Source organism: Sycon ciliatum, chromosome 7 (genome assembly GCF_964019385.1).
Source record: "Sycon ciliatum chromosome 7, ocSycCili1.1, whole genome shotgun sequence".
In the NCBI taxonomy this organism is placed as follows: Eukaryota; Metazoa; Porifera; class Calcarea; order Leucosolenida; family Sycettidae; genus Sycon; species Sycon ciliatum.
In genome coordinates, this window is record NC_088649.1 from 11,692,502 (window position 1) to 11,715,169 (window position 22,668).

The 22,668-nt window shown below is 46.0% G+C and overlaps 1 long non-coding RNA gene across 1 annotated transcript; it reads left to right on the forward strand.

The window, feature by feature from the left end:
* The first annotated feature begins 706 nt into the window (after positions 1–706).
* On the forward strand, positions 707–9,857 carry LOC135820988 (uncharacterized). Its single transcript, XR_010554240.1, has 4 exons — positions 707–1,157; positions 4,029–4,140; positions 6,741–6,875; positions 9,463–9,857. It is a non-coding gene; the product is annotated as an uncharacterized LOC135820988 (long non-coding RNA).
* Positions 9,858–22,668: the final 12,811 nt, after the last annotated feature.

Sequence of the window (22,668 nt, forward strand, 5' to 3'; positions counted from 1 at the left end):
TTTCTGAGCTGCGAACAGGCAGAAAGGTGAGAAAATGTCGGATTTTGACCATTTGTGCTCACCTTTCAATTTCAACGTACCTTTCTAAAAAATGACCTAGCTGTAATGTCAGTAGTCGCATTGGTTTGATTTTTGGTTTGCTTGTAGGGCGCAGGCACCCACATTCAGTGACCCAGAAAATTTGGCACTGCTGGGAATAGTTTAGTCGCAAAGTGAAGATTCACGGGTAAAAAGCCCCAAACTTGGAGATAGGTTATTATTCAGCTTTCAGCAGCCGTGGGCAAGTTCTTTAGAGAAATGTGGGTGTTTTTCTGGGTGCCCTTGTCTATGTCCAGCTACACAACGAGATGAGGATGGTCATTGTCATTTTCTGAGCTGCGAACGGGCATAAAGGTAAGAAAATGTCGGATTTTGACCATTTGTGCTCACCTTTCAATTTCAACGTACCTCTCTACGCCATGATCCAGCTGTAATGTCATTAGTCGCATTGGTTTGATTTTTGGTTTGCTTGTAGGGCGCAGGCACCCACATTTAGTGACCCAGAAAATTTGGCACTGCTGTGAATAGTTTAGTCGCAAAGTGAAGATTCACGGGTAGAAAGCCCCGAACTTGGAGATAGGTTATTATTCAGCTTTCAGCAGATGTGGGCGAGTTCTTTAGAGAAATGTGGGTGTTTTTCTGTGTGCCCTTGACTATGTCCAGCTACACAACAACGCAGATGCCCTCTCATACCTCCCTGACTTTTTGCAGCAGTTGACGTGATTTGGCTTCTGGTGCCAGCTATTCCGACGGGTACAACCGCCAAGTTTGCTAGACACTGGCACGTACCATACATAGTCGAAGAGAAGCTCTCAGCTGCCACCTACCGCATCAAGCTGTCAGAGCCCACGGCATATCGCCTGATAGTGCACGTCAACCGACTGAAAGTTTGCCATCATCCACCGAGTCGGCTACAGGAGGTCCACGAGCAGGATGAGTCGGAACCACCGCAGCCCATGGCGTCCACCCTGACTCCTACCTACCAGCCAGATGCCACTGATATCGCCGCCCGAGACGAGGAGGACACCACTCGGGTAGTTGCCAGTTGGCGTGATGGAAAGGCGATCCCCGCGTTTCCGCCATCCACCCCAGCTGTTTGGGAGTCCGGTGTGGCACGAGTAAGTGACTTCAGTGCTACTCACTGGATTGGTTGTGTTCAATATTGCAGTTAGTTTTGAACAATTCTGGTGGTGAATCCGATTTGACTTGCACTCGTTTAGGTAAAATGGCTAGCTATAATCTTATTCTAATTTACTAAGTTACTTATAACACGAGGATGCGTTCTTTTCCGTGTAAGCAGGGGGATATGTCGTATCCATGTTATTGACACGTGGCCTTTTATGTCTCCACGTGACAAGATTGCCTCATTTATGTGTCTATTTATTTATCTATCTTCCATAAACGGATTCATAACTGCCTTTATTTTATGTCTTCACACAAAGCCTGGCGCCTTCCTTATGTGGTACACCCTGTTATTTCTTTAGCTGGCTCCCGCTCTTTGTGATACAGTTTATACACAGTATTGCTAAGGTTTGGTACACTGCGGCATGCGGGTGTACCAAGGTTCACTATTTGTCCTATAGTTCGTACGGGGGGGGGGGGGGGGGGATCAGCCTCCTGCCCGTAGTTAGATATTATGGCAATCGCCTTTCTGGCTCTCTCTACTTCTCTGGCCTTCCGTCTTCAGGCGGAAGCTTCGGCTTTCGTCTCCGTCTTGCCTTGTGCTCTCTCTGATCATATCGTCACTTGAACTAAGTTACCTTCTTGGAAGATGTGAGTAAACCTGAACGCTGGTGTGAGTGTACGTGTCTGTATATGCCTGAGTGTGAGTGTGAGAGTATGTCTAGGTATATGTGTGTGCGTGCGTAAGGGAAATTATGTTAGTGGACTCTCTCCAAGTGGCCACCACTGCACGGCCTTGTAATGTGAGAGTTTTGTAAGTTAGTCCATGTCTGATCGCAGCCGTGGGGTCTAACCCCGGGCCGACCGGATACGACACTAGTATTAATGTTCCAGAATGTTCCCGAGCCGCCGAGTGTGAACTGTGATTGGCTGCTAGTATCCAGAATGTTCCCGAGCCGCCGAGTGTGAACTGTGATTGGCTGCTAGTATTAATGTTCCAGAATGTTCCAGAGCTGTGAACTGTGATTGGGTAATTATACTAATGTTCCAGAAGTTTCTAGAATTTCGTCGGCAACCGGTTTTCGTGGATTGCTTATTGGTTGATGACCTAAAACATGGCTGCCAGTTGCCGGACTTTTTGTTCCCTTGCTTTCTTCTTTCTTGTTGCCCTTTTCTACTCTCTTTACATTCAAAGTGTGTATAATATTTCTTTCCTGATAATTACTGGTAACCTACGAAGTGAGTGTTTGACTTGAGTGAGTGTGATTGCCTCCGGGGCCAGCTATTACACTACTCCAGGTAGACTCCCTCTATTTCGAATACTGTAAGACCAGATATTTTAACCAGGGAGTCGTAAAATACCGGTATTTTACGACTCCCTGATTTTAACATCAATTAAAGTTAACGATCTCCGGATTACTGGGGGTTAGCGAGTTGAAATTCTAACGAATTCTGTCTCAAAACCGACAAATGACTACACATGTACAAAATTATCGTTTTTCAAGTCAAATTCGAATGCATACCGGTAAGTACGAAACGTGCGCCCGCTGGATGCTGCGAAGAACGAACTCTGTCTTCATACAGAAGAGCAGTTTACAGTACAGTGACTATGTCCTTCAAGCGCTTATTAGAAATTTTCGAAGTGAGCGTGGAGATGGAGTTGTTCTACTCGTAATTCGAAGTTCATTAATTTTGTTCTCCTTCTCTAGCTAAGACTCTTAGTAAGAGTAACTCAAAAATCGATCCCTGGTCCGCTCCAGGATCGACAATAGCGTTGAAGAAACCGACATTCTCTCGAAATTTGATCCAAGCCTGTGCAAGACAAAGTGCAAAGATTTGATTGAGGACGGCTTCTTCCAGGTGGTTGGCTCCCTTCGCGGATCTCAGTGGCTTGTCTAATGTCATGCCGCGCCAGCTCATGCGCAGAGATGTTTGGGACTGAACAACAACTGGAAGTCGTAAAATTGTCCATGCCTATGCTCCACTTTCGTTCTTCAGAACGATGTGCTGCTCTCCGACGGGCTTTCATGATGCAAAGAAGCCAGTGCTGTTCTTTTCCGTTGAAATTGTTTCAGGACAGCTGCAGTGTCTGACAACTTCTTCACTACAACTTCATAGAAGATGGAGATAATTTCCAATGACTTTGTGTCGATCCAGTGCTTTGATGGAATGAACTGATACGTTGTAAATGACCACCTACCGCAGTGTCTTGTATCGTTAATATTTGAAGTCGTTAAAAGTGCAAAACGATACATGGCTGTACTGTCGTGGACATGGAAATCCGGTCGCACGTCTAGCGGCCCCAGGGCGCTGGCCATGCAGCCGTCGATAAGCGGAGCAAGCATTGTGCGCTGGTCGCATCGGATCAACATGACTTTGTGCACTACACGCAGTGTTCTGTATGCGCTGAGGGCGCTGGCCCCGGTCAATCGACTGGATTTCCATGTCCGCTACAGTACATGACACAGTCTCTTTTCGGTTTTGACACCGAATTCATGAGAATTTCACCTCGCTAACCCACAAAAATCCGGAGATCGTTAACTTTAATTGACGTTACAATATCTGGCCTTGTAGTACACCATTAATTTTGTATGTATCTGGATACTATAGGATGTATGGAATGTGTGCAATTCCTGTGTACATGTATATATGCATAGGACTGTGTCTGCTTTACTCTCTCTTTCTCCCTCCCTCCCTCCCTCCCTCCCTCCCTCCCTCCCTCTCTCTCTCTCTCTCTCTCTCAATCTCTCTCTCTCTCTCTCTCTCTCTCTCTTTATTTCTCTTTATTTCTCTTTCTTTCAACAAATTTTACGAAACTTAAAAGTTGTGTGTCTATCCCTGTGTGTATGTATCCCTCTTTCTCATAGCTTCAGTGATGGCAAGTTGGAAGTCATGGGTTTATATTCGTCTTTGCATATAGCTCGTTTGCAAATCTCCCTAGGTGACCCGTTACGACTTGGTCAGGCCGAATCTGTGAAAGTAAGTCGTGATAGAAATATGATCTCTCTCTCTCTCTCTCTCTCTCTCTCTCTCTCTCTTTCTTTGCCAGAACTTTGCAGCTTGTGTTGGCAGGCAAGCATTAACCCTTTGAAGCCCAAGGACGAGTATACCCGTCCGAACGCGTGCTGTGTTATTATTATTATTATTATTATTATTATTATTGACTGGTTTTGAGGGAAAGAGACAAACGGGAAAAGTCTGAAGAAAAAATTGACTGTCACCACCAGGACTCGAACCAGGGACCCTCGCTTGTAGCCAGCGATGCTCTAACCGCTGAGCTATGGTGTAGTCGTCATCCAAGCAGAGACCGTTCAACGTTTTCTTCAGACTTTGTAACTCACACTTCCTGTGAATCCACACAGGCGGGTGGGACGCAGCCCTCACTGTAACCCACACACTTCACGTACAAACTAGCACGCGGGGAGCCCCAAGTCATAAAATATTGACTGGTTTTGAGGGAAAGAGACAAACGGGAAAATATTATTATTATTATTTATTCATATTTTAATAGGGCAGTCCCCACAGACTCAAGGTCTTCTTACGGGGTACCCTAAGAATGAAGGTAATGCATGGCGAAAAAGGGATGGCGATGCAGCAGTGCGGATATCAGATGGAGCGCTATTCCATCTGTCTGCAGCCAAATGAGCAAGAGAAAACAGACCGTAGCGTGAATAAACTCGGGGTAGAACAAGACCATTGGAGGAGTGAAGGCGGATCCGACATTGCAAAGTGTTAGCTGCTGAAGAACGAAGTACAAAGAGGTCCCGAAGAAGGCCACTGGTCTGACCTAGGACACAACGGAAAACAATTGTGTATAATTTTAAACTGAAGCGGACTGAAGGCTGTCCTGTAGCAAAGAGACCTACATCATCAATGCCTGTCCGCACACTTCGGAGTGAACAGACTAGTCCATTGGTGCAGGTAGGCGGTATAGTTGTGTGTTGACCGTTGCAAGAAGTGAAGGTTTCAACTGACAAACACAAGTAGGCATGTGCAGAATGATCTGATCAGCGCGCAAAACAAAAACACTGAAAGCTACCGCCCCGGGCAGTACACGAAAATGCCTGCTCGCTCACAGTGGACGTTAATTGGCTGGAGTACAGGCAACCATCACATGACCTGCGATAATACAATACTGATTTCTACAGTACGCATTTGTTGTACCCCTTTCTCTTCTCAATCTATATAATTATTATATTTTTGCAGATATATTCCCAGTAAGCCATGAACGGAGACCCCCTCGACTTAGACCTCGGCCTTTGGGGAATCCATAAATAAATAAACAAAAAACTACAGTTGCGCTCGGTGAAATCCGACCAAAGGTGCCGATTTGGCATCCTCAACTTGTACGGCCCTTGACGCCCTAGAAGAGGTACGAATGTGGCTGGATGTACACATGTGCAGACACTGAGTCATGTGTTCAGAGCTGGTCCAGGGTGTCAGTTTTTTTGTATCCTGGGTCGGATTTCACCGAGCACAACTGTTCCGAGTCATGTTGTATATACGATATTTCATTGAAACAGCCCTAAGCCATGCAGGTTACAGAAATCTCATAGATCTGTCGCTTTCTACGTGTTTCTCATCACCTGGAAACTATTACTTGCTTGAGCTGGCCGTGAAAAGGATAGTCTGATGTGAGCAGTGAAGAAGTGAACACTTCTTGGAGTGCTTCTTGGAGACAAAAAAAGTCTATTTCTATCGCACATCACGCCGATCACACCTCTTCTCACATACATCACTAGTGCATAGCTGTAGGATTTCTTATGCCTCCGAATGCGTGAGAATCATCATGTTACACCTTTTTGCGTTTGTTCTCGCAATCTACCTACTGTTGGCTACCTCACCTATACATTGTTTAATACTTGAAGTCAAGTAGTTATTGTACTGTACTGGCTAGCTTCTTCTGCCTGTATCTACCTGAAGAAAAGGCAATGAAAGTGCTAGTCGAAGCTTTGAAATGTTGATTGAAAAGATTCTGAAAAGTTGTCTTATTCCTTGGTCTGATTACTTCTACCGAAAGTAGTTTTTACCACAAATTCTTGATCAAAGTCAGCTCAGCTGTAAATAGTGACCGTCATGGTATCCGAGAACGGGATAATTTTTTTCTAAATCAGGCAGATTACAGCTGACATGGTGCGTGGTGGCTGGCTATCTAGTCTCCCGATGCAGGTGTAGAGAATAAGTATAAATAGAGTCGGTCTGACTTTGGTTGATTTGTACCGTGCACTCTATACCTGATGTTTTGTGCCCGGAGAACATTTGGCTCTGCTGTAAACTAGTCAGTTTGAGTGTCAATTTTGGAATGATGGGCAAAAAGCTGTACGCTGGGACACAGTATTTCCCCGATCATAAGTCGCAACCCATATTCAGGTCTGAGCCAAATTGTTTTAATATATTCACATACCGGTAAATAGGAAGTCACACTCGATTGTAAGTCGCATCCCCTTCTTTTCCCTTGAATGTAAAAATGTGTAACTTATATTCGGGGATGTATGGTAGGAGATTTTAGCATTACTGAACCCTTTGCACCTGCATTGTAGTAAGATGGTTGTTTTTTGTGCAATCCCTTTTTTCCCCAGCCGCAGTTGAAAAGCGGAGTGGCCTCTGTCAATCGTCAAGGTGTGTGTGAGACCGTGTGAAACAGTCGGCTTTCAAGATTTCTGCCCACCGGATGTTATGCAGCGTACCTCAAAATGACTGTACACAGATGCAATGTGAGTATGTGGAAGGATTTTGTTTTTGAATTGCTTGTACTGCACTGTGGATTGGATGTTATGGGCTAGACTGGTTGGCTCTGCTGTAATTAGTTAAAGCATACTGGTTGGAACCACAGGCACCATACTGGAATCATGGAGATGCAACTTACAGTACTGTCGGTCGCCGAAGAACTGGGGGGGGGGGGGGGGGGGGTAAGCCTCCTAGCCTAGACCGTTCTTATGCTCATGTACTACAGTCTATGCACAGTGGAGTCACCACCTGGTATACATTGGTATGCTGTGCCTGGTAAAATTCTAGCCTGGCCGTTCTTCGGCGCCCGGCAGTACTGTAGGGGATTTGGCCATTATCAAACCGTCTACCGCGGGATTGTGGTAATGTGGCTTGTGTGCTTAGTGCTCCCTTTCCTGCTGCTGTAGTCAGAAACTGGGTTAGTTAATACCAGTCCTCAAGATGTGATTTGACAGGAAATTAGTGGTGAAGCAGTTAGTTAGGTGGTATGGTTTAGAATGAATGAGCAGTTAACTGTGCCCACCAACTGTTAGTCGGTCACATTCTCACTGTACACTGTACACTGTACACTGTACACTGTACACGGTACACTGTACACGGTACACTGTACACTGTACACGGTGCACTGTACACTGTACACTGTACACTGTACACTGTACACTGTACACGGTGCACTGTACACGGTACACTGTACACTGTACACGGTGCACTGTACACGGTGCACTGTACACGGTGCACTGTACACGGTACACTGTACACTGTACACGGTGCACTGTACACTGTACACTGTACACTATACACTGTACACTGTACACGGTGCACTGTACACTGTACACTGTACACGGTGCACTGTACACGGTACATGATATACGTAAGTTATTGAACCGCGTGCTTATGAGAACACGTGCCACCACACTGTGAGAGCTGAGCGCAATGGACTCATGGCAAGGTAGCGCTGCAGTCGAAGTCCAATGGAACATACAGATATTGTTCGAAAGTCTTTAAAAAGACTTTTGAACCAGCTCTGTAACACTGAGCAAGTGATAACATGCATCCACAAAACATGTTGTGGTGATTGTGTTTGTAGTGCGCGACATCATGGATATACGGTCGACTCAACTTATAACCAACTTGCATTATAGCGAATCTTGTTATTCAGCGAACCATTGCCCTTGTCCCCTGTCCTGCTTGACGGCATGGAAGCATGCTTTGGTCGCAGTGTGAGACTGCGCCCTAAGAGAACTGTTGAGAAAATGCTGGATTCTGTTGCATTAACATGAGTCTGTATGTTAGTCAGTAGTGCTGTAGTTGCCACGGTAACGTACAACAGTAGCATTAAAAAAATTCACGGTTCGCATGAGACTTGGCTGGAAACCGAGTTTTCCGAATCCGTAGGAACGCCACCACCCGTCAAGGATCAAGGCGCAGCTGCAGCTCCTAAAGCGGTGGGAGGCGTAGATCAGCTCACCAGCAAGTGGTCAAAGACCGAAAATCCCATTCACTGCATCCATGTTCACATGTTCACATGAATGCAGTAAACAGTAGCATGCCTGCGCAGTATTGGCATGATAGTGTGTGTTGTGTCACTTGTGTGTTGTTTGGTCAGTGGCTGAGCAGCTGCCTGTTGTGTTAGTAGTCAGTGGCTGTACATCATCGACAATAATACTATGTACAGGGAAACCTCGTTAGGAAGAACACTGATAAGACAAATGTTTGCCTGACCCTCCAGGAAATCGCGATTCCACGGATGCAGCAAATTTCGCGATTTTGGCCCAAACCCGCGATTTTCAGCAAAATCTGCTATTTCCCGCGTTTTTTTGTTGTTTTCTGCACTATATCTCACATTTTTATGCACTTTTCACGCAGTTCTTTCCGTGATCCTGTAGGTTATTTGCACAGTACGACTCCGGTGTAGATATACGATGCAACAAATTTCGTGATTTGGCCCAAATCCGCAATTTTCTGCAAATAATTCCACGAATTCCTGGCAAGTTCTGCATCATTCCGCACTTTTCATCGCATTTTTTGTTACTTTCTGCCGCAATTTCTTGCGCAAGTTTTCGAGAGTTTTTTCCGCAAATTCCCGCAGGGACAGGTTTGCCTAAGAAGAACTAGTACCGTAAAGTACCGCCAGAGCGCCCCGTCTCGCGAGAGCGCCCCACCTTGATTTTACAGCCAGAGAAAGGAAAATCGTATGGCAGAGTGCAACGAAGTGTGTGCGATGTGAGAATCTTAGTGTACTAAGGTCACACTTGGCAGGTTTTTGTGTGGAGCTTGTGTCCACTCGAAGGTACGGATTGACTGCAAACCGTGCAATATGTGTACAAGGTTCATGTCGTATGACCTACAGACAGCAGACCACCTCCACGCTACGACCACGAAAGGATGAGATGGTGGGGCGCTCTGGCGGTACTTTACGGTATTCGTAACTGTATTGGATAAAACCCTGTGTATCCACTGGGTAAAACATCATAATTATGGATATGAAGAACTCCCGTTATTGCGAACAAATATCATCGGTCGCTTAATGTTTGTCCTAAAGAGGTTTGACTGTATTGTGTCTTGTGTATGCAGTGACCTATGTGCAGTACCCAGCGGTGGTCTGCTATGCAGCGTCACCGGCTATCACCACGCCGTCGCAAGGACACAGTTCGCCATGTTCAACGTTAGTATCGTGCTAGCGACGATCAGGCAGAGGATGACGCTCAATAATACACCCGTGTGAAGAAGGTGCAAAATGAACGTAATTTCTCAAGACTAGCGATCAACATGCGGTGACTGTCCGCTAATCACGATCTTGACGATTTGTTGGTACAATGTGGTTGGCATCTCCCCTAGCTCTTCTGACTTCTGTTTGCTTTTTCTTGTGCTTACGTTGTACTGCTGCTGCTGCTGCTGTTGCGTCAGCTTCTTGTTGTTGTGCAATGCCTTAGTGCCTTTTGTCCCCCCCCCCCCCCCCCCCACACACACACAGTACCTGACTACATGATATTGATCCCCCCCCCCCCCCCCACACACACAGGACCGGACAACATGCTATTGATCCATCCCCCCCCCCCCCCCCCCCCACACACAGTACCTGACATGATATTATTATTGATTCCCCCCCCCCCCCCCTCCACACTGCGCACACACACACAAATACCTGAGACATGATATTATTGCCACGAGATTATAGCAATAATGAACATATTTTGGCTCAGTATTCCCGGCAATGGCGTACGTATAATGTGCCTGTGGTGGAGGACGCCCAGTAGGTGCCCCTTTCTCCCTCTGACTTCTCAGTCTTGCTGTGCATGTTTTATCATGTTTGTTCTCTCTCCCTGCCCCCCCCCCCCCCCCCTCCCACTCTCTCTCATTGGAGCTGCTCTTCATTTGGAGTTTTTGTTTACACAATTATGAATTTCATGGTCATGCTCTTTTTTTTCTTTGTTGTTGTCATAATGTTTTGTTTTCCCGCTGTTCTTGCTTTCTGGTGTGTGTGTGTGTGTGTGTGTGTGTGTGTGTGTGTGTGTGTGTGTGTTTGTGTGTTTGCTGGATGTATCAGTTGATGCATGGCCACACTCCAGCAGAGTGACTGTGTTAGCTGAGGGGTACTATAGACTGTACAATGAGTACAATATTTGTACTCATTGTACAGTTCAGTAGGTAGGTAGGTAGGTAGGTAGGAATATGATTGATCAACTGTCATCAGATAGAATCAGAGTTAGAAGTGAGAACTAGCAAAAGCTAGGATCACACACTTGCTGAACTCTGATTGGCTGAGGGCGGTTGACCAATCATTTCAGGTGTGAAGTTCAGAGCCAGGATAGGCTATAAAAGTAATCATTCCAGGAGGGGATGGTGGTCGGGGATAGGGATGGCTATAATTTTAGAATTTTCTTCGCATGAATTTTCTTCGCCGGCTTGCTTCTTGCTGGCTTGCTGATGGCTTCCCTTCTTCCTGGACAAACACACACACACACACACACACACACTGACCAGTCAAGACACGAAGAGCATGAAGTATGTATGCTACAATATACTGAAAAGAAAGCAAAGAGTCCTTTTATTCTTTGGTGTTCGGAGATTTCGTAAGCAATGGCCGCCAGGGTACCGAGATAATTTCCTTTGCAAGTCTATTTCACACAACGCATTCGTATGCAAGTCAAGCTCACACCAAATGTCTACAATACACTGAAAAGAAAGCAAAGAGTCCTTTTATTCTTTGGTGTTCGGAGATTTCGTAAGCAATGGCCGCCAGGGTACCGAGATCATTTCCCTTCTAAGTCTATTTCGTAAGCAATGGCCGCCAGGGTACCGAGATCATTTCCCTTGCAAGTCTATTTCACACAACACATTCGTCTGCAAGTCAAGCTCACACCAAATGTGTACAATACACTGAAAAGAAAGCAAAGAGTCCTTTTATTCTTTGGTGTTCGAAGATTTCGTAAGCAATAGCCGCCAGGGTACCGAGATCATTTCCCTTGCAAGTCTATTTCGTAAGCAATGGCCGAGATCATTTCCCTTGCAAGTCTATTTCACACAAAGCATTCGTCTGCAAGTCAAGCTCACACCAAATGTGTACAATACACTGAAAAGAAAGCAAAGAGTCCTTTTATTCTTTGGTGTTCGAAGATTTCGTAAGCAATGGCCGCCAGGGTACCGAGATCATTTCCCTTGCAAGTCTATTTCACACAACACATTCGTATTGTGTGTGTGCAGGGGGGGGGGGGGGTAATTAGTAGTTACTCTAGCTGTATCACATTACGTCATTAGGCGGTTTACTGAGCAATGACAGTATCACAGTAGGCGGTTTACTGAGCAATGACAGTATCACATTAGGCGGTTTACTGAGCAATGACAGTATCACAGTAGGCGGTTTACTGAGCAATGACAGTATCACAGTAGGCGGTTTACTGAGCAATGACAGTATCACATTAGGCGGTTTACTGAGCAATGACAGTATCACAGTAGGCGGTTTACTGAGCAATGACAGTATCACAGTAGGCGGTTTACTGAGCAATGACAGTATCACATTAGGCGGTTTACTGAGCAATGACAGTATCACAGTAGGCGGTTTACTGAGCAATGACAGTATCACAGTAGGCGGTTTACTGAGCAATGACAGTATCACATTAGGCGGTTTACTGAGCAATGACAGTCAAAGCACAACTGGTGTCTTATGTGATCCTGCAAAAAGTAAGTCAACGTCAGATCGTGTGCCTAGGCTAGGAAGATTTCACACCAGTTCCACTCAAACGTTACCAACTTCTATGCATGCAGAAAGTCAAACACAGATCATGGGAATGGTGTTGGTAGGGAGGGGAGGGGGGGGGGGGAGTAATTTACAATGGCTGCCAATGCAATTACAAGTCATGACCACACCAAGCACGAGTAGCAATGGTGGGGCTGTTGCTTCATCCAAATTCTGAGGGTTTTTTTACGAGAAACCACGAACCTCGAGAACAGAATACTGCATGATAGAGGTGGCTGCAGACGCGACTGTGGTGGTGAAACTGGAGCACCTCCGCGTTTGCAGAGCATTTCCAATGTGAATGTCTTGCCAGTGAAATTTGCCCCGCAAAACACAGTAACACCGTGTTCCAGTGGACAGCTCAGTGTTCATAACAATAGGGCCATTTCGCACCCGGCGCTACTTTATTCAGTGAAGGTGAATACTGGTACACTGAAGAGTATAGCAGTGCTCGTACAGCTGTGGACATAGAAATCCAGTGGACTGACCGGCCCAGGGCACCCTTACTGCCTTAGCGCGTTCACGCACGCACTGTAAAACTGGACCGGCAGTGCTCACGGCTGCACGGCCAGCACCCTGTGGCCGCTTGGCTTCTCAACGGATTTCGACACCCTCACCAATACTCTTATGAGCAATACTCCTGTACAAGGCAAGATACCAGTATGCAACTTACCACACAGAATGGATGCTTGCTCTGCCGTCTCCCTGGTTTACTGACGACCGCCTTGTGGACAATTTGCTGACGACTGACGACGGCTTTCCATATCAGCAAAAAACAAGTGAGCACGTACACACACACACACATGCACACACACACACATACACCACACATACACACATACACACACACATACACGCACACACCCACATAGACACACCCACATGGGCACACACATACAAACAGATGCACGCACATCGGATTCTACAGTTGTGGACAAAGAAATCCCGCGGAATGACCGGGGCGGGCAGCCTCCCTTACTGACTTAGCACGTACACGTACTGTAGTTCACATACACAGTGCATAGCTGGACCAGCAGTGCCCACGGCTGCATAACTGGACCAGCAGTGCCCACGGCTGCAAGGCTAGCGCCCCGTGGTCACTTGATTTCTCAACAGATTTCAATGTCCAAAACAGTATACATAGAGAAGGTGTCTGTCAGAGTAGTATGTAGCAGCTCCTAAAAATAAGCAGGGGCGTCGGAAGGTATTTTAGTGTGGTACGGTCAGCCGTCTGAAGTAGAATTTACTCGTGGGGAGGGATGGCTGAGCCGAAAATTTTGGAAATTTAGAGCCCAAATCAGTGCATTTTATTGATTCACAGGGTACTTGGGGCAAATAGTGGTACGGTCAATACCGTAGTGACCGTACCGCGTGCGAAGCCCCTGACAAGGTTGGGGAAAATTGTATATTGGTTGGTATACAATGTCATATACATACACACACACACACATACCCACACTTGCACTTGCGCACTACCGAAATTGGATGCGTGGGTCTCCCCGGGAGAGGGGAGAGAGATTCAAAAGGAGTCCTGGAAAGATGACTCAATTGGCTATTGAACCGCCCAACAGCCGACATCCCCTGAAATCTCCAAACTCTGGGTGGACTTTGAAATGCTCCCACATATGGGCTCGCTGCACCTCAGTAAGTGGGTCAGGACAAGGTGCAGAAAAGGATTGATGGCATCAAGGTATCCGTCCCGATATTCATCTGCATTTACGCCTGCCCAAACGCACACACATGCATACACACACAAACGCACCACCCCCCCCCCCCCCCCCCCCACACACACACACACACACACACATGCGCACGTGCACACACACACACACACACACAACGTACCCACCAACACTATGCATGCAATGTCATGACCTTTGTATACAGTGCGTGAATGCTCATACATGTATTTTCAAATGCTGACCTTGGACCTGGGCTAAGGTATGCATCACTTGGCCTGTTCAAGTAAGTAATTCTGTAAAACCGGAAAGTCTAACGACTCACAAAGTCCAACGTTTTAACGACCAATTCTTTTACGTTATTTGAAAAATACGTCATGGCTAGATGTCAGTGTAAAGATGCGCATACAGATGGGTGGCCAGGTAGCCATCGTTAAACTTTCTGCACGTAATCATGCCAAAATTACAAAAAACGTTACACATTTTGGTCGTTAGATAGACTTTCCCGTTCTACAGTCAGTAGTTAGTTCCCTGCACATACTGTCATACATGTACGAGCGCTTGCTGCATGAGAAGCTAGTCAGCAAAGTCTTAGAAAGTAGTTCACTTGGCAGCAGCCCTGTTCCCGCCGGGGTGGTTACTTGCTACCGTTACGCTGGACATAGCGGCTACCGCTGCCATTTGTATCGTTGCTCACGCCGTTTAGGCTTGCAAACAGCCTACCGGTATGTGGAGAACGGAGAGCAGGACAAACTGCAGACGTCTCCACTGCCGCATGTCATAGAACATAGTAGGGCTAAGGCAATAGATAATGAATTTTGTTGATACTGAGCCTGGACATGGTGTCAGGAGCGTCGGTGACAAGCGACCAGTGCATACCCTGTCACGTAGAATACCGTCCAGTGTCCTAGTATCACATGCAGATCCAGCAACTGTACAGTCATACTGGTAGCCACCTCCCGTCACTCGGAAGACAGGACAGAGAAAGAAATAACTAACTTCGTAAGGAAACGAGAAAGGGCGCATCGCGTGCACCTGAGCTCACACACTATACAGTGTTCCTCGAGCTTAGCCGATGTACCACCTTCTAGCTAAGTCAAGTGTTGCCAAAATTGAATAGTCACAGCGCCACACAATACGACTCCTCGGAGCTACAGCAGTCAAGAGAAAGAAACAGTTTGTCATCTCCTTTCTCAGTTTTCTGGACTTGAAAAAAAGTGTGCTGCATTCAGATCGCGAAACGCACCCGGCCGTACTGACTTATGTCGTGATAACACAGTCATTATAAATAATTATTTTTTCAACCACCAACTCGCACCAAGTACTGTTATGTGACGTCAGTCTGTCACCAGACTGTGTGTAGCAGGGAGTCGTAGTCGATCGTATGACCCTAGGCCTAGGCCCATAGTAGGGCCATACTGCCATAGATCTACGTATACGACTCCCTGGTGTGTAGTCTACACTGTGTAGATCTACTATGGTGACATGATTGGTGTACACAGCAGTCAGCAGTCACCTTGGTCACTCAGCGCTGCTGTAGAGTAGTGGTAGTACAGGTGGTACAGCAGTATTACTGCCCTACTGCCTGAGTACCGTATTTTTCGGAGTATAACGCGCACCCCCAGTCTTTGTGGTCCACTTCACAACAATAGCACACACAGAAGTCTTTGCTGTGAGCATGGTGGCTCGGCAATGGCGAAGTATTTTGGTTTTGTTCATCGTCTCGACGTGACCACTGTCACTGGCAGTCACCATGGTCACTGTCTGTAATGACTATGTTCGCAGGGAGTCCTATTTTACGACTCCCTATGCCCTGTTTCACAGCCATTATCATTACCATGGTTACGCCGATGTCGTTGTGAACAGTGGCATCATGTGCCCTCCAAATCGACAAATCCGCTCATCCCAAGAGAAAAACACAAGTGCACACCCAATGCATTCCACGTAACCGTCGTTATTCGGTCGGCTTTCTATCCCACGTAGCACTAGGCTATAGGCCACTAGCAGCTAGCCGGCTCCAGATTCAGAACTTTACTTGTTCATGCCTTCTCGGTCTCACAGGTAGTGTAGGTCTACATGTGCAATGCACATAATACGACTTGCCAAGGAGTACTAAATTAATTTTATCAAATTTTGATCTCCCTCCAACTAAGTCCAAGTTGAAGCATGGACCATGCATCCTTGCTAGATGATGGACAGTATGCAGGTTGACGTGGGTGGCGGGCACATGCACACTGCACTGAACACCACAATCATCATCATTCTATCGATAGGCATTTCCCAAATCGGCCGGCCGAAAAATTCGCCGAAAACTGTGGTTTTGAAGAAATCACCGATCTTTTCGCTGAATATGCAATTTCGGGACTGAAAATCAACTTGATACTCAGTCCTCATAAACTTTGTAGCTTTTTTTAAAATTGTTCTTCTTTCTTTTTTTCTTCTTTTTTTACTCTTTTCTTTCTTTTTCCAACTTCTGCCCATGGCGTCACTCTCTCAGCACGTCAGCTGACAACAGTACAGTTACTGCCACCACCATCACCCTGTCGTGAGTAGCCCTTTCTCAAAGATGCCAACATATTTCGCAACTAATACTTATGCTTTTCGCAACCATGCCAAAACCAGTGAAAGTTGCTGAAATCGCATCGATATTTTCAGAAAAAGCTCAATAGTTGCTAATATCGCAACTCAAAGTGAGTGAGTTCTTGTGCATAATCATGCCAAAAACAGCCAATAAAGGAGCGGAAATGGAAAACACTGGCGCAGCACAACTGCTTGAGTAAAGTCAATCGTACTTTGAAGCACATACAAAGAAATCATGCATGTACATGTACATGTACATGTATGAATGCATAATTATGTTCACAGCGTGAAACATGTTTAGGAAAATGAACGGACTTGGAATGAATCCTTGTCCATTTTCGTTGAACCTTTGCACAGCATTCATGACATAGCGGCATGCTCAGGGATGCCCCATGAAAAGTACACTTGTCATGATGATTTTTGCTATGTTTTCAGCGCTTCTTGTTGAAGCGGAGCATCATATCCTCCAAAGCGCTTCTCTGCAAACAGTTGCGGAAAAGTTGCGAAGTAGTTTGTGAAAATGAAGAAAGTTGCGAAAGTTGCGATTTCTTCCAAAACAACAAAAGTGGCGAAAAAAGTGGTGAGCATCTTTGGGAAAGGGCTAGTCGTGAGAAGGTGCTCTCTGTAGACGAGGTTGGTGATGTTCCGACGCGGCCATGTTGATTCAAGAAGACATCCAGGACTCACAGGCAGGAGCAAACAAAGAATAATACATGTACAACTGACGGTACAACAACAAGAAGACAAAGGCAACTCCCTAGAATACAGACGGTCAGAACCGGGGCTAACACCCACACCGTGATACGGTTTAGATGGTCGCAAGACCGGGGCTCTACCAACCGTGGATGGTTGTAGTAAGCCCGGTAAGGTCACTGTTTCCGAACACGGTGGTTCTCCACCTTGTTACATGCGGTCAACCAACAACATATTTTCAACAAATCTAAGAAATTATGTATTGTACAATCATGTACAATGTACATGTACATATTTTCAACAAATCTAAGACACACAATTATTATTATTGTACAATCATGTACACAATCTGCGGACAGCATGCTGTTTCGTTCTTTGTGAACTCATCAGCGCAGCACAGAGGAAATGAGGCCGAACCTGATAGCAATGAAAATAAAAATTTCCAATCAGGCCCGAACACAATCATGTACATGTACATGTAGGTAGGCATACCGTAATGTCGCGTGCATAAGCCGGATTTGTGCATAAGCCTGTCTCGTGTAGAAGCATGAAATCTGCAACAGCTTTTCGCGTACAAGCCTGTCGCATGCATAAGCCGGGCCAGTACACGAGACGCGCCACGTGTCGCGTGCGTAAGCCGGGCTACTACGTACTACGCAAGACTGGTGAGCGCGCCTTTTACATGTTCATGTTTGCATGGTACCGTACACTTGCACACGCGGAAAACGTGGGAAGATGCGGAAATCAACACCAGCAAGTCAGCAGTTTGCGCATACAAGCCTGGTCATTGAGTGGTGCTTGTCATATAAGCCTGTCTCGTGTATAAGCCTGTCTTGTGTACAAGCCTGACTCCATCACCGGCTTATAGGCATATAAGCCCCGGCTAATGCACGCGACATTACGGTATGCGGATAATGCCGGAAGGAAAATTGGCAGAATTCGGTACTTTTTCTGGTAAGTTTCATGCATGTTTGGTATGTGGATAAAGAAGCGGAGCAGAATTCGAGGAATTGCCCGCCATAAGGTTTGTATGGGTCTGCCAATTTCACTGCTTTTCGAGCAGAATCTGCCACCTTTTCGAGCATCATCCGCACACCCCTACATGTACATGTAGGATATTATGATCACGGAGAATCGTCATTGCTAGCAACCAGGCTCATGAGCATTGTCTTGTGCTCCAGCCCATATTTACACCATAGGGATCATGGCGACTGTGGAGTAGTTCCTTCTCTTCAGCACATACATGGGCATGATCATAGTCGAAGCGCTGAGCCCGATATGCGAATTGCGATGCACAGGAAGCCACAGAGTTTTTCTGTTGTACATGTACTAGTAAGTACTAGTATGTACTAGTAACAGTTGTGATTCATTGTTTGGATAATTTTCATCCGCCGCACTTGGATCCATCATTCCATGATCGTCTTTGGCAAATCAGTGTTGTCAGATATTTCGATCAAGTAACACAAGAGGGGGTGGGGGTGGGGGTTAGTTGCCGCCAGTCGACTAGTCCCTGTGCGCCTAGTCAAGCGGGTGGCAAGTTGACCTAGCGAAGACTCTAATATTGCAGAACAAACTAATTATTATATATTTGTGGCAAGCTGACGCCGCCGCGCTAGGGCTCAATCGACGATCGCGACTGACTGGCATTTTCCCCGACTGTCGACCATTTATGATTCATACATGATTGTACATGACTGTACATTTACACTGTACATCCGTCATCATGACATCATGCCATCTATTAGTACTGTCATCTCGCCTATGTTCGGTGATTTGCATGACGTTGTATATTAATATTCCATTTCGGAGTATTTCCTCTATAATACACACACTGCAAACAGACGGTGATCAACGATTCATCATGTTTCAAGCATGCTACATGTATGTACAAACTATTATGGCCAGCTGCGCTGTACCTCAACTGCTCAAGCGCACACCTCATTGTGACCTCAACATCCAGTGCTGCTGTCCAGTGCAGTACTGAGGAACGGGATGCGAAGGTACGAGTGGGACTTTCGTGGCCACGGATATCCGATCAAATTAGCTCTGCATACCGGGACGGATACAATTGTGTACATATCCGTACGTTTGGAGTTAATTAAATGCAGTGGTGGAAAACAGGAAGGAACCAGCTGGCGCGGCATGGCGTGGTGCACATCCCCGACTCGACTATGACTATAAGTAACCCCGATATCGCCGATTAGATGCATGTCGCACTGTCGGTCCAGAAACAAAGCATACGTGTCATGTTCATGACCTAGTCTGTAGTCCACAGAAGTCTAGAACTCAGGTTTGGTACTAGTACTACTACTAGTAGTACTCCTGGTCCTGGTACTACTACTAGTACTAGTTCGTTTTGACAGAACGACGCGACGTACTGAGTGTATGATGTCATAACGCTAACTTTAGTTTAGCAGTATCCTCCAGGGACCAGGCGCCAGCCGGCCCGCCTCATTCCCGCACCAACTGTCCAAAGCCAGTGCTAGGGAAGTCACCACAACTAAGTAACTTCACAAGCACAATCTGTCAATCATTGTAGTCATTCTACATGTACTTCGAAGTACATGTATGTGTGAGCATGCATGCATGCACTAAGTCTAAAGACTAGACTAAGTACATGGAGTAGTAAAGTAAAGACTAAAGAGTGATTATAATTTTTATGGATAGCATGGGTACTCGAGAATGGGACGGGAGTTGCTACTCTAATCATCATAACTATTTCACTCAACTCTAAAGTACGAAATACATGTAGTGGTTGCGACTTCGGCGCAAGTGTCAAGTCAAGTCGGCGGGCTCAAGTGTGGGGAGCAACCCCTTTCTAAAGACTAGACTAACCCCTTTCTAATGCACTGGACAGAACTGTGTAAAGTAAGTTTTATTTCTGGAGTTCACATGTGCTGCGGTCTGTGAGGATGTAGGATTACTCAAGGCAGAGGTAGAGCCTACTACTACTACTACTACTACTACTAGAGCCGGTGTCATGAAAAGCTCGTGTACAAGTACCGGTACTTGTACGTTATGACTTTGTACCTTCTCGATCCTCTGGTGTGTGCAGTTTTACCTGTCCCTCGTTGAGCATGTTCATACTAATAGTAGTCCTACCATGACTAGTGAGTAGTGTAGTAACTTAGTCTAAGAGTACTTCTTTAGAATCCTTACCCTGTACTGGTGACAACGGCATCATGCACTGAGCTCTAAACTGTATGAGTATGGATTCGTATTCGTGTTAGGAATCACCAAGATCTCGCCATTCTCGGTTCTCCTCCTACACTACACTAGTCTACAGTCTACAGAGTACAGTCTTGCTTTAGAGTTTAGACAGCTGGTCATATACATGTACATGTACATGTACAATGTCATACATTATAACCTAACACTGGTTAAAAACCAGTATTAGATAAACCTTGTTATAGTTCACGCAATTGTTAGATTGACAGCATAAAACAAGGTGGAGGATACTGTGTTCGGAAACAGTGACCTTACTACAACCTTCCGCGGTTGGCAGAGCCCCGGTCCCTGCGGACCATTTGAACCATAATAATGGGTATCGCACCCGGTTCTGACCCTCATTATGCTAGGGGGTTAGGAGACTACTCCTGATGTCGTCTTGTTTTCTTCGCTCTTTTCTTTAACTTGTATAAAGACTTCTTTTTCGTTTTTCTTCCAACTTCTGCCCATGGCGTCCTTCTCTCAGATCGTCAACTGTCAACAGATTTTTTTACCGGGGCTCTGCCAACCGTGGAAGGTTGTAGTAAGGTCACTGTTTCCGAACACAGTGTCCTCCACCTTGTTTCATGCTGTCAATCTAACAATTGCATGTACACGTACATGTACCAGGTAACCTGTACATGATTGCAGATGGGCAGTCCACTAGTCACTGATAAAGACCTTTATTGCTGAACTCACAAATTATGAGAAGTAATTTCGAGACACCCTGCAGCTTCATCCGTAGAGAGAAGTAGGGTGGACACACCCATTCCCACAGCACTGCAAAACAGAACCGATTCCTTTTATGTACAACGTTTCGGCAAAATTGCCATCGTCAGGTACGAAATGAAACAATGATGCCATGCCAATGAATCTGTAGTCACAAATTGTGATACAGATTATGCTTGGAGCGGCAAACTGTGCTGAAAGGTGTGATATCCGAACATTGCTATGATAGGATCACCGCGATATCACCGCGATCGATAGGGCACGGTGCTGTCGGTAGGTGGATAACCCACACTGCTTGCTCAGGTGCGATTGTGTCCGGTGCATGTAGTAGTAGTACTAGTAGTACTAATAGTAAACGTAGTATTTTGCTGTTCTCGCTCTCCCTGCCTCTCTCTGCATTCGTATCAATAATTATTATCATCATTGGTTTGTGCGTTCAATAAAACACCTTTGTAGTAACAACATACAAACAGTGCGCGGCGCGGTGCAATCTACATGTACATGTACGTCATTGGACACTCGACATGTACAGATAACACCTTCTTTGTAAAGTTTGTTTGTAATTGTTTCGCGTTTGCAGATCACATCCGAGATGGTGTGAAGTACATGTCAATACATTGAAGCCTGTCTCTGCAGACCAGTGTATCATAATCCTAGACACATGTACAGTGCACATGAAGCATGCCCCTGAATAATTATTGTTTGGTTTGTAGAATAATTTTCCCCTGGCAGTATTCTTTTTAAGCCTAAGGACTGTCATGTAATTCATTATTGTATTGTAACTGTGTAGGTACCGGTGCATACACGTCATGTAGACAGTGTACAGTGTACAGTGCAGCTATCATGGCTGTAGTGCAGTGGAGCCGTGTAGGCTTGTTTGTCCAAGCCAGGGTTTGATTGTGTACTACTACTACAGTACTAGTATTTCAAAAGCGGAAAGACTATCGCACTTACTCACTGTGACTCCGGACACTAGCCACTAGACTATAGACTATAGTATACGTCTACTCTCAGTTCCTCATGTATTTTGTTACATGACTTTGTATGACTTTGTATTAATTTTGTAGATATCTACCTTCGAGCTTCCGCGGCGCGGCCCCGGGGATTCAGTGTGGGATCATAGACAGACTCAGTGACAGTGCCCGTTGCGTGCACGCTATGCAGCCCTTGGGCCTGGCCTTGTACCATGAGCATGAGGCATGACCACGCCAGCTAGCCCCTCACTGCCTCTCAGTCTCACTGACTCTCACTCTCAGGTCAGCCGTCTACCGATAGATATTATCTGCATGCACTGCAGTGCAGAGCTAGCTCAGCTGGCTAAGCTGGGCCCACCAGAACATGAGTTCACCATCAATGAATCATGTTCACTGCTGTCGACATGTCGTTCATACAGCTGCCTGTGCAAGTAGGGGAATTCACCTGCCCCATGGCTCATGACAGTCACGTCATCTATGCTTTGACTATTCACGGGCCTAGGCCTAGGCCAGGGTTTGATGGGTACGGCTCGAGAGCGCTCTGGGAAGATTCTCACTGTTATGTAACTGCTGGCGGGGTACTTGGGGTATTTTCGCTCCGCTGCTTACTAACTAATTTGAGGGAAAGAGACAAACGGGGACAGTCTGAAGAAAAAATAGACTGTCACCACCAGGACTCGAA